The sequence below is a fragment of the Triticum aestivum genome, chromosome 7D, assembly GCF_018294505.1.
Source record: "Triticum aestivum cultivar Chinese Spring chromosome 7D, IWGSC CS RefSeq v2.1, whole genome shotgun sequence".
NCBI classification, from domain to species: Eukaryota; Viridiplantae; Streptophyta; class Magnoliopsida; order Poales; family Poaceae; genus Triticum; species Triticum aestivum.
The window spans coordinates 91587254-91601040 of NC_057814.1; positions in this window are offsets into that span (position 1 = coordinate 91587254).

Genomic DNA, 13787 nt, shown 5'->3' on the forward strand with positions numbered 1-13787 from the left:
ACTCCTTCGGGAGCCTCGCAACGAGCAGCGCCACTTGGCGCGCTCTCAGCCATTTGTCACGTGTCACGCTCTGGGCGCTTCCTCCGGATTTTGTTTTTTTTCACACGCGTTTTCGGCTATTTAAACGGTTTTTTTGGTTTTCTTTACGTTTTGGTTTTCCACCGGTCTTCCTTAGCTTTTCGACCAAGAAAGAAATTCCAAAAAAAAATGTGCGAAAAACACATTTTTTTCCTTTCGCGAGAGTCACGGTTTTGCTTCCGCGAGAGGCACGGGTTTGCTTTCGCGAGAGTCACGGCCGTGCCTCTCGGAAACAAAAAAAACACGTTTACTATTTTTTTTCCTTTCACGAGAGTCACGGTTTTGCTTCCGCGAGTGACACGGTTGTGCTTTCGCGAGTCACGGCCGTGCCTCTCAGAAACGAAAAATATGAGTTTTCTGTTTTTTTACCTTTCGCGAGAGTCACGGTTTTTCTTCCGCGAGAGGCACGGGTGTGCTTTCGCGAGAGTCACAACCATGCCTCTCGAAAACGAAAAAAAAAACACGTTTTCTATTTTTTTCCTTTCGCGAGAGTCACGGTTTTGCTTCCGTGAGAGGCACGGTTGTGCTTTCACGAAAGTCACGGCCGTGCTTTCATGAAAGTCACGGCCGTGCCTCTCAGAAATGGGAAAAACGCGTTTTCTGTTTTTTTTCTTTCGCGAGAGTCACAGTTTTGCTTCCGCGAGAGGCACGGTTGTGCTTTCGTGAGACTCACGGTCGTGCCTCTCGCAAATGGAAAAAAACGTGTTTTTTGTTTTTTTCCTTTCGCGAAAGACACGGTTTTGCTTCCGCGAGAGGCACGGGTGTGCTTTCGCGAGAGTCACGGCCGTGCCTCCTCGGAAATGAAAACAAAACGCGTTTTCTCTTCTTTTTTTTTCTTCCGCGGGAGTCACAGTTTTGCTTCCGCGAGAGGCACGGTTGTGATTTCGTGAGAGGCACGGGTGTGCCTTTTTCAGAAAGGGAAAAAACCCGTGCTCCTAGTTCGGTTTTTTCGTGAAAAAAAGTTCGTCAAAACCTATCAATATGGGATCTAATTTTGAATATCTCGACGCGAGGAATCCAACGGTGAAAACGGTTTGAGATTTGGACACACGGTTTGAGAGAGAAAACATTTTGAATAAACGGACAAGTGGCGCGTTGCATGTGCACCACTTGTCGCAACCTGGGAAGTTGGAGTGATCTTTGCAACGAGTACTCCTCAACTAGTGATTTCATTCTTACCAGAGTTACCAAAAGTTAACTCTAACCAGCCCAGACGTTCACCTGATGCATCATGCGCCTGCACGATTAACTAATTAACTATTTGTCCGTCTTCTACAAAAACTATTATTCTCAAAAAACTAATTAACTATTATTATCTCATAGTTAATTAGTTTTTTGAGAATAATAACGGTCACCCACTTTTTCAGCGTCAACTATATTCTTTCAAGTTAACAGCAAACTCAGATAACTGTTTAATTATGCAATTAGTACCAACTAGCTAAATGCCCGTGCGTTGTCACGGAATAATTTTTTTTGTTCTAATTCAAAAATGTTTGTAAACATAATGACATGTGGTTTATGTTCACATAAGGACAATTTGAGTCTCTCTCCACTCCTTTCCTTCTCGTCCACCACCCTCTCCTTACAAAAGACAAACCACATTTCCCCACTCTCCATCACTCATTCTCATCATGTGTCTAATCTCTCCTTTAAAATTGTATGTCGACGTGTCTAATCCCTCTTTCAAAATTGTATGTCTACACATTATATCTTCTAATTTGAAAGATTCTTTTGATCTCCTTTTTATGAATAGTTAGTTGGATACTCAAAGGCAGTAATTTAAGCGTTCCATTTTTTCTTTTTTAGTAATACAAATCAAACTTTGGCATTGGCTTGACACGGGTTTGATCAGAACAATTGTTCTTGAATTTCCATATGGATAAATTATAAAACAAACGAGCCATACGATTTCCCACAGATAGCGCTCAAATAGAAGGGCAACCCATAGGAAGGCTAAGTACAGGGCTCTCGTCCAAGAGAAATAGTTGTACCAGAGAACAATCTCAGAATAACATGAAGTAAGTGTATGCCGGTGCAGGCGCGCAGTACAACACAGAAGTAAGTCCCCGCATTTGCTGATCTGTAGTAAATTTGGTTCCCCCTGCTGCTACTGCTCCTAACGATTCCAACATTTTCTACAACACGTGTCGCACTTCGTGCGCTTTGTCAGCTTCGCCTTGTCTACTCCTACATTGGCAATGGGAGTGTTTGCATAGAAGACACCACGGGCTTCACCTCCATCTGCCTCCAGGTCTATTTAACCTCCATCATAACCTAGTGAAGAGAAAGCAAAGAAAACAATCTAAATCCACAATGTCCAACCATTTGATTCATAGATTGATGATAAAAAAGAATAGGGTTTCCCAAAGTGTAGAGTCACGACCTTTATGACCTGAAGTAAGCATGAACATCAACCATAACGCAGCTTATAAGAGTGCACTTCTGCACAATATGTTGACAACAAATAAGGGCCATACAAGTCGTGGTTGAAACAAAATTTTAACTTCAACACTGGGAGCTGGGTGAAATAAAGATGCTTACTTGGCGGATACTCTTGCTATTGAGACACACAGTCTGATAGTCATGGTGTCTATCTTGCATGGTAGATTAAATAATTCACGTAGTAAATTGTATGTTAACGAAACTTATGAGAAGTAAATATTCTAGCACGCATTTGGACCATCACTTTAACAATATTGTTCACTCAACCCAGGAAAAAGGAAAAGTTGCATGAAACACCATCATACATCAAAACTTACCATCACAACAGTATCATCTATGGACATTTTTTCTAAGCCAAGACTTCCTGTAGAGGATTTGACCGTATGATTTATTCCAAGACCTGCTGTAATTATGGTGTATCTGCAGAATTGACAACTGCTAATTCACATTTAGAAACATGTAAATGTTGTTGGACTATTCAGTTCAAGTATGTTGGATGCTATGTATTCATGGATTCAGCAATACCATACACAATTGTTTACAAAATTAAAATGAAGGGAAATGCAGACGATTCTCCTACTTTGATATTTCTGAAACTACAGTTGGCAGGTTACGCAAGAGAGTTGACATGCGGCCATACCCCAGCTGCCCCTTCTGCTAAAAATAACAGTGTTAAGTACGAAACGTAACAAAATTAAGCATCAACTCGTACTTATACCTCATTTTGACCCCATGAGAAGCAACGGCAGTCAGAACTCTAAGAAACACAGTGGCAAGCTGCTGGCAAAATACAGAAATCCATTACAAAAATCGATATGGCCATAACTCGATTTTACTACTAACGCATTCAACAAACGCTATGACCATACACTAATCCAGGCATTTCATCCACACACAAACTGGTAACTTCCCATGCCTTCTTACAATACTTAGACGAAGAAATACAGTGGAGTAAAGTAAGGAACTCATCTCGAACGTGGAGGAGCAAAGTAAGGAACTCACCGCAGCTGGAGGGGCCGAAGCGGATGTCGACGCCCACAAGAGGGTGCAGCCGCGTCAGGGACACCAGGCTGCATGGGCTTGCAGGTCTAGGAGTCCAACGTTGAAGGTACTTGCGCGATGAAAAAAAAATCATCCCTCACCGTAGAATATAACTCGCACCCGACAACTAATTCCGACAAAGAGAGGATTTATTGACTCAAAATGAAGCATCAAGAGGATACAAACACAATGCGCACACACCCGACCTCTGCATAACTAAGATGCACACAGCCAACACAAACGCACAAACACAAAAACACGCTCGCGAATAGCAAAGTCATATAAGACCAAAGCCATCCCTATGCGAGGAAAAAGAAAAAAAAACTCGAAGTGATCAAATCCGTAATCGACAAACTACAGCTATGGCCATATCCGCATCAACCATCCCATAGCAACACACTCGACGACTAATTAGGCACCAAGCAAACAAAAATAAGCGTCATCGACCTGGAAGCTAAAGCTGACACCCACGCTGGACATGGCCTAACTTAATTTATCTCCAAGTCAGAGCAATGGCTCCATCATTCCGTCTGTGAAAATAAATGAGGTGATCATCCATGAAAGAGGAAAAGTGAAACTACATATCCTGAGAGGAGAGAAAAAACTAAACTTCTCGTAAATAATTAACAGCCAGTATTACCTCAAGACAGAGATAGTAGTGCCTCGATTCCTTTGTTCTATTTCCATCTTGATATCTAGCTAATCCTCTGATTATCAAATTTGATATTAGTGTTTCCTTGTTTTGTTGGTGCCCTCGAGGATTCCTCACAATGTCTATCTCAGTGATCCTTGACTGCCGAGACGTGACATATATAGGATGCCTATCTAGAGCGCCATCTCAAACGGGAGGTGGATCCTGACGTTCCCAGGACACGCGCACTAACTCCAGCTGCCTTTTGTCTCGGCCTCTCCTGCAAAATAGAAACACCCATGAAAGTAAACCAAATCAATCTTAGAAGCATGAGTGGGAGGGATTTCATCATCCTACCGCCTGGTCGAAAGAGATCGTGCCGTTGTTGAGCCGTCGCCCCTTAGCCGATAAGGTTTTGTCGGCGGAAATGAAAGCCGTCGCTTCCCCGATGTGTTGCCTTTCGTTCAGATCGGCGCACGCAGAGGGGACAACGCCGGCGCTCCGGATAGTCGTTGGCGGAACACCGGCGAAGGCGGCCACGCCCGTACCCAGAACCAGCATAAGCCGCCGGTGCCGCAACGGCCCGCGGAGCAGTTGTTGCGTTGCCACCAGGGGAGAAGCGGCGGCGCCCGTGAGGTGGTGGTCGTTCCGGCGGCATGGGGTGCAAAACAGGAGTGGTAGAGGAGACCAGCCGCGGCAACATGGAAAGGAGAATGGGAGGGATGGGGAGATTGGGGGGTGCATCCTAGGAAGAGGGACGAGGGTGCAAGAGTACGTGCGTGCGTGGGCTTCCGATGGGATCGTGGGGAGAGGCACCTTCTCGGACGGGGGAAACCAAACATGGACGTGTGGGTACGGGAGAAAGGATGCGAGCGGGATTGTCTGCGGGCTCTTTTTCTCACGTGGGATGGAAAGGAGCGATCGAGGGGGGGATCGAAGGAGGTGGTCGAACGAGGGGAGGTGGAACCATCACGACGTTCAATCCCCCTTTAATAGTAGAAGATGTGTTGCATTTAGTCGTTTTCATAGCAAGACCTGAGGGCAGATTTAAGACTCGTGAGGTACTGAAACTCGCTTCATCCAGATGGTTTTTTTTTATGTAATGCTTCATCCAGATGGCTTAACAACAGAAAAAATGCCACTTCTTATGTGCATTTCATCAAACAGCCTAAACGCAACCAGTCCATCCTGGATGAGGCTTGCCTGATCCGATTGTTTGCTCACATCCCTGCTCCTACATCAATCCAACGGTCATCCGCTTTCCAGTCCCCACCTTGTTTTTCTCTAGTAGACATAAAAACCGTAAAAAAAAAGAACAGAAAAACGCTCCCTAATTGTTTGGGATAACTGACGAAAGGTTGCACACATCTTCAGAGTTCGTTAGTCAACTGCAGTGTTCATTTCTTCAGGGATCCTCACGGCAAGCTACAATAGCAGAACTCATCTTTACCGTGACACCTTTTGTCCCATTTTGGTACGACTCTGCTGATCACGCCACTTGTCCGATCTTCATACAACGCACTTTTCTTCATACAACGCACTGGATCAAGCTGCCGGTGCAGGGAACAAAGTGTACCTGAGCGTCAGATTTTGCATCGTACGCAAGTCGAACCATGAAGATTGAAGCGTCGTATGATTGGTACTCAGAATTTGAAATCCCACATCCGCTCCGAGTATGCTGACGACGAGCTTAACCATGCAGCCATCTAACAGAAGCACTATAACATCATACTATTGTTGACCATAAAAAAGAAATTAAAATAAAATATTACTCATGTTATTTTCTCATAATAGGATAGAGTACTACTGTAAATTAAAAGGAAAGCTACATGCCATTTGCTTCAGACCAAATACTCTCAAGTCTCAACAGTAATTAAGAGGAAAAAAATGATACTGGTGGTTTCCTGCATTAGTTGCTTCCTGGTAAGTTTCTCATCCAACAAGAGGCATATGGAAAAGACTCCCTTATCTCGCCATATCCATAGTCCATCTTACCCAGGTCTCGAAATTTCAAACTATCAAAATAGCAGGCGACTGTTCTCAAGGCCCCATGAAACAAAAGAATCTCTTTGTAAGGATGAAATCCAAGACAATGGAAGTATGTTGGGTTTTCATTTTTTTCCCCAATCTGTAGTGCCAATGATACATTCATTGTCAGTGTCCCATTCAAAATTATCTTGCACTGTTGCTCCCCTGATGCCGTCCACTGGCTCAAGGTTGACATCATTCTTCAACACCCAGTCCCTCTGATCGTCCGACTGTAAGCTCCAGGGGCCATCATCCAACTCGTTCCAAGCATAATTTTTCTCAGCTGGTTGAAGGTTTATGTCACTTTTCAATACCCACTCCGTCTGGCCATGTGATTCATCAAGGAACCAAACCTGAAATGTGCATAGCCCTTCGCGGAATACAGAATACACCCCATTCTTCGATTTTCCAATGCGACTTCTCCTTCCATAACCCGGTTTTCGAGGAGAAAACATGCATTATGTAAGGCGACGGCGGCCATTCCATTGTAGAGACCAACTGATCATCATCACATATATGCCTAGAAAGATGCCCCGTCGGAAGACTGAATGGGATCAAAGGGACTGAAAACACCTCATAGTGCGGCGACACGGTGGGATCATACACAAGATAACGATAATCAAAGCATTTGTGGCAATCCGTGGCTGTGCAGGAGGGCGGCGGCGGGGGGAATCGCACCCACTGTCGGGTGGCAGGATTGAGTGATTGACAACACGATCCGAATCCGCCAGCAGGAGAAGGCCGTTGCAACAATCCATGATCGGCCAATAGAGATCAGCTCTTGCGAGCGGGCAGTCCAAGTAGTCTAGCCTAGAGGTCACCTTGCGCCCCGTGGAGCGGCGGGAGAAGAGCCTCGAGGTGCTGAACATGGAGGTCTCGAAGAAGACGCCGTCCAGCGTGAGCGGGAGCAGATCCGCGCGTAGCAGGCGGTTGGCGTCGATGGTGGCATGCCACGCCCTGCACGCAGCGGCATGAAGCGAGGCCGTGCGGTGCGAGGCGGCGGAAGACTTCCACGAGCACGTCCTGAGGCGCCGAGTCCATGTCAGCCACCGGTTCCTTGTGATATGCGGTCCCGGCGACCAGATCGGCGCCGGGGAGGACGAAAGAGCACGGGGTGTCGCCGCCGGCCAGAGGCTGGGGCGGCGCCGTGTGGCGGTGGTAGAGGTTCTAGATCTGAGGAGTGAGGAGGTTCGGGGTACTGGTTCCAGCCTAAGAACGCACGCCGGAGGAACACAGAAATGCATTTTTTAATGTTTCAGTTCTTTTTTCAAAAAAATGGATGTATACTGAATTTGTGCAAATTCTCATGACGAAATACATTGACACGCAGGCTACACAAAAAAGACAAATTGATGATTTTGAAAATAGCGAACAATGACATTCAAAATATATAGATGTATATACATTGACATGTTATTTTTTGTGTAGCTCATGAAACAATGTAATTTTTGCATGTAATTTACACACATATTACATCTGTATTTAGACAAATCTAAGACAAAAAATTTAGGATGGAGGGAGTAGTATACATCTATATGTTAATGTGAAATCGTTTTCAGAAATATATATTGAAACCTTGAATCATAATTGTTTAATATCTCAAAAAGGGCTCCATGGTGCCCGAGCACCAAAACACTGCACTGCAACACAAAAAACGCAGGAGTTATCTTTCCCATAGATCATCTACAAACGGAGCCCACACATCCTCCCCAAACATCCGGACAGCCTACCCAACCACTACATAGACAAAAAACCACCCAACCGGACCTGTTATACTCAACCTAAATGTCCGGATTAACCGACAACCCAATATCCAACCCATATGCAGCACGGATATAGGGACTCCCGGACATGACGCCATATACCCGACAGGCCGGGCCCATCCCAAATCGACTTCAGATTGACCAAGGCCCCCAAATCTACCGCACTCCTCCCGAGTTCGTCCTTCATGTCCCGCGTCTACGCTGCCTCCCACCTCCACCCTTGCTCCACCTCCGCACCGCCGCCCCCTGTCCGCCACCGTAGATGTCGTTGCCGAGTACCATGTCCGCCTTGGCGGAATTCATGGGGCTCCCGACCGAAGCGGTCAGTTGCAAGCCGGAGAACGTTACCTGAAGGGAGCACCGCCGGAAGCAGTGTAGCGACCCGACCTCAGACGGTCAAGTCTCTGTGTTCAGTGTCATCCCTGGATCGGTAATGCTGACACACACAATACTCGAAGGATTTATAACAGAGTAGCAATCACACAGTTATTACATCGATAGTCTCAAAAGAGAACTTATTACAATAAATATGGCTTAAGGCCATCTAACTAAGATAACAGCGGAAGGCTTGGAAGATAAAGTGAGTCCATCAACTCCAACGGTATAGGTGAGCGTATGACAACGACCTAGCGCACCTTACTCTTCGTCTGAAAAGTCTGCAACATGATACGTTGCAGCCCGAAAACGGGCCAGCACATGGAATATGCTGGCAATATAACACAGTAGAGCAAAGAACAGATAAATGCTATCACTACATGCATATATGGCTGGTGGAGGCTCTATGGTTATAATGTTTTTGCGAAAAGCCAATTTTTCCCTACAACAAAGGAATATGTTTTATTTAACTATCATGGTGGTTGAAACATCATTGAGAAGGTTCCTCCAACTCAATCCCAATTAAAGTAATCATTAACATCCCAATAAATTAATTTTAGAGTGATGAGATCAAATCAATAATTCAAGTACCAGATACTCAAGATGTCCATGACCGGGGACACGGCTAATCATGATTAGTTTGTACACTCTGCAGAGGTTTGCGTACTTTTCCCCACAAGACTCGATCTCTTCCGTTGGATTTCTCGAACTACATGGTGTTTGATAAACGGATGACCGAGACACAGTCTTTCAGGAACATTAACTCTTTACTCTGGGTGGACAGTTACACCTACTTTCCCCTACATCTGCTAGCCCACCACTGAAAGAGGTCATGCAACGTACTCAACTATGCTAGAGCCCATAAAAGCCTGTGGCCGCACACGGAAGTTTCTAGCATGAATAATCTTATGATCCCTTTGAGCCTGGGTGGCGGACCGTAGGATGATCACACCGGTACTCCGGGATATCCTAGGACAACACTGGATTCTCCAGGTGCCCAAACCAACAATCCACCCAGATGTGTATTAAAGTTGCCACCTTAAATTGAACCATTAATTAAACAATCTCACATCTGTCATGGATACACTCAAACCCAATCCACGTCTACAAGCATAGCATAGCAGTATAAGCATAACGTAGAAGTAACTCCCAAGGTTTGATAATAAAAGGGCAATAGGTTCTACCACATCCTCTACTTTCCAACCCACAAGTTAATCACATCCTAATCATGCAGTGTTTGAGGATTGTAACTAATGCATAAAAACTGAGTATGAAAAGAGTATGATCAATGTGTTACTTGCCTTGCTGACGATCCACAAAACCTAGTGATTCGTAGTAGCACGCTTCGCACTCCGGGAATTCTATCGCGAACAAATAATAGCATACATAAGCAATCAAGCAAAGATGTGTTGGGGAACGTAGTAATTTCCAAAAATTTCCTACGCACACGCAAGATCATGGTGATGCATAGCAACGAGAGGGGAGAGTGTTGTCCACGTACCCTCGTAGACCGACAGCGGAAGCGTTATCACAATGCGGTTGATGTAGTCGTACGTCTTCACGATCCGACCGATCAAGGACCGAACGTACGGCACCTCCGAGTTCTACACACGTTCAGCTCGATGACGTCCCTCGAACTCCGATCCAGCCGAGTGTTGAGGGAGAGTTTCGTCAGCACGACGGCGTGGTGACGATGATGATGCTCCACCGACGCAGGGCTTCGCCTAAGCTCCGCAACGGTATTATCGAGGTGTAATATGGTGGAGGGGGGCACCGCACACGGCTAAGAGATCTCAAGGATCAATTGTTGTGTCTATGGGGTGCCCCCCTGCCCCCGTATATAAAGGAGCAAGGGGGAGGCCGCCGGCCAAGGAGGAGAGGCGCGCCATAGGGGGGAGTCCTACTCCCACCGGGAGTAGGACTCCTCCTTTCCTTGTGGGAGTAGGAGAAGGGAAGGGGGAAGGAGAAAGAAGGAAGGGTGCGCCCCCCTTCCCTAGTCCAATTCGGACCAGACCATGAGGAGGGGTGCGGCCACCTTCTGAGGCCTTTCTCTCCTTTCCCGTATGGCCCATTAAGGCCCAATACGAATTCCCGTAACTCTCCGGTACTCCGAAAAATACCCGAATCACTCGGAACCTTTCCGAAGTCCAAATATAGTCGTCCAATATATCGATTTTTACGTCTAGACCATTTCGAGACTCCTCGTCATATCCCGGATCTCATCCGGGACTCCGAACTCCTTCGGTACATCGAAACTCAATAAAACTGTCATCATAACGTTAAGCGTGCGGACCCTATGGGTTCGAGAACTATGTAGACATGACCGAGACACGTCTCCGGTCAATAACCAATAGCGGGACCTCGATGCCCATATTGGCTCCCACATATTCTACGAAGATCTTTATCGGTCAGACCGCATAACAACATACGTTGTTCCCTTTGTCACCGGTATGTTACTTGCCCGAGATTCGATCGTCGGTATCTCGATACCTAGTTCAATCTCGTTACCGGCAAGTCTCTTTACTCGTTCCGTAATACATCATCCCGCAACTAACTCATTAGTCACAATGCTTGCAAGGCTTATAGTGATGTGCATTACCGAGTGGGCCCAGAGATACCTCTCTGACAATCGGAGTGACAAATCCTAATCTCGAAATACGCCAACCCAACAAGTACCTTTGGAGACACCTGTAGAGCACCTTTATAATCACCCATTTACGTTGTGACGTTTGGTAGCACACAAAGTGTTCCTCCGGTAAACGGGAGTTGCATAATCTCATAGTCATAGGAACATGTATAAGTCATGAAGAAAGCAATAGCAACATACTAAACGATCGGGTGCTAAGCTAACGGAATGGGTCAAGTCAATCACGTCATTATCCTAATGAGGTGATCTCGTTAATCAAATGACAACTCATGTCTATGGCTAGGAAACATAACCATCTTTGATTAACGAGCTAGTCAAGTAGAGGCATACTAGTGACACTCTGTTTGTCTATGTATTCACACATGTATTATGTTTCCGGTTAATACAATTCTAGCATGAATAATAAACATTTATCATGATATAAGGAAATATATAATACTTTATTATTGCCTCTAGGGCATATTTCCTTCAGTCTCCCACTTGCACTAGAGTCAATAATCTAGTTCACATCGCCATATGATTTAACATCAATAATTCACATCACCATGTGATTAACACCCATAGTTCACATCTCTATGTGACCAACACTCAAAGGGTTTACTAGTGTCAATAATCTAGTTCACATCGCTATGTGATTAACACCCAAAGAGTACTAAGGTGTGATCATGTTTTGATTGTGAGATAATTTTAGTCAACGGGTCTGTCACATTCAGATCCGTAAGTATTTTGCAAATTTCTATGTCTACAATGCTCTGCACGGAGCTACTCTAGCTAATTGCTCCCACTTTCAATATGTATCTAGACCGAGACTTAGAGTCATCTAGATTTAGTGTCAAAACTTGCATCAATGTAACCCTTTACGACGAACCTTTTGTCACTTCCATAATCGAGAAACATATCCTTATTCCACTAAGGATAATTTTGACCGCTGTCCAGTGATCTACTCCTAGATCACTATTTTACTCCCTTGCCAAAATCAGTGTAGGGTATACAATAGATCTGGTACACAGCATGGCATACTTTATAGAACCTATGGCCAAGGCATAGGGAATGACTTTCATTCTCTTTCTATCTTTTGCCGTGGTCGGGCTTTGAGTCTTTACTAAATTTCACACCTTGTAACACAGGCAAGAACTCTTTCTTTGACTGTTCTATTTTGAACTACTTCAAAATCTTGTTAAGGTATGTACTCATTGAAAAACTTATCAAGCATCTTCATCTATCTCTATAGATCTTGATGCTCAATATGTAAGCAGCTTCACCGAGGTCTATCTTTGAAAAACTCCTTTCAAACACTCCTTTATGCTTTGCAGAATAATTATACATTATTTCTGATCAACAATATGTCATTCACATATACTTATCAGAAATGCTGTAGTGCTCCCACTCACTTTTTTGTAAATACAGGCTTCACCGCAAGTCTGTATAAAACTATATCCTTTGATCAACTTATCAAAGCGCATATTCCAACTCCGAGATGCTTGCACCAGTCCATAGATGGATCGCTGGAGCTTGCATATTTTGTTAGCACTTTTAGGATTGACAAAACCTCCTGGTTGCATCATATACAACTCTTCTTTAATAAATCCATTAAGGAATGCAGTTTTGTTTATCCATTTGCCATATTTCATAAAATGCGGCAATTGCTAACATGATTCGGACAGACTTAAGCATAGATACGAGTGAGAAACTCTCATCGTAGTCAACACTTTGAACTTGTCGAAAACCTTTTTGCGACAATTCTAGCTTTGTAGATAGTAACATTACTATCAGCGTCCGTCTTCCTCTTGAAGATCCATTTATTCTCAATTGCTTGCCGATCATCGGGCAAGTCAACCAAAGTCCACACTTTGTTCTCATACATGGATCTCATCTCATATTTCATGGCCTCAAGCCATTTTGCGGAATCTGGGCTCACCATCGCTTCTTCATAGTTCGTAGGTTCGTCATGGTCTAGTAACATAACCTCCAGAACAGGATTACCGTACCACTCTGGTGCGGATCTTACTCTGGTTTACCTACGAGGTTTGGTAGTAACTTGATCTGAAGTTACATGATCATCATCATTAACTTCCTCACTAATTGGTGTAGAAGTCACAGGAACAGATTTCTGTGATGCACTACTTTCCAATAAGGGAGCAGGTACAGTTACCTCATCAAGTTCTACTTTCCTCCCACTCACTTCTTTCGAGAGAAACTCCTTCTCTAGAAAGGATCTATTCTTAGCAACGAATGTCTTGCCTTCGGATCTGTGATAGAAGGTGTACCCAACTGTCTCCTTTGGGTATCCTATGAAGACACATTTCTCCGATTTGGGTTTGAGCTTATCAGGATGAAACTTTTTCACATAAGCATCGCAGCCCCAAACTTTAAGAAACGACAACTTTGGTTTCTTGCTAAACCACAGTTCATAAGATGTCATCTCAACGGATTTAGATGGTACCCTATTTAACGTGAATGCAGCTGTCTCTAATGCATAACCCCAAAACGATAGTGGTAGATCGGTAAGAGACATCATATATCGCACCATATCTAATAAAGTACGGTTACGATGTTCGGACACACCATTAAACTGTGGTGTTCCAGGTGGCGTGAGTAGTGAAACTATTTCACATTGTTTTAACTGAAGGCCAAACTCGTAACTGAAATACTCTTCTCTACGATCAAATCGTAGAAACTTTATTTTCTTGTTACGATGATTTTCGCTTCACTCTAAATTATATGAACTTTTCAAATGTTTCAGACTTATGTTTCATTAAGTAGATATACCCATATCTGCTTA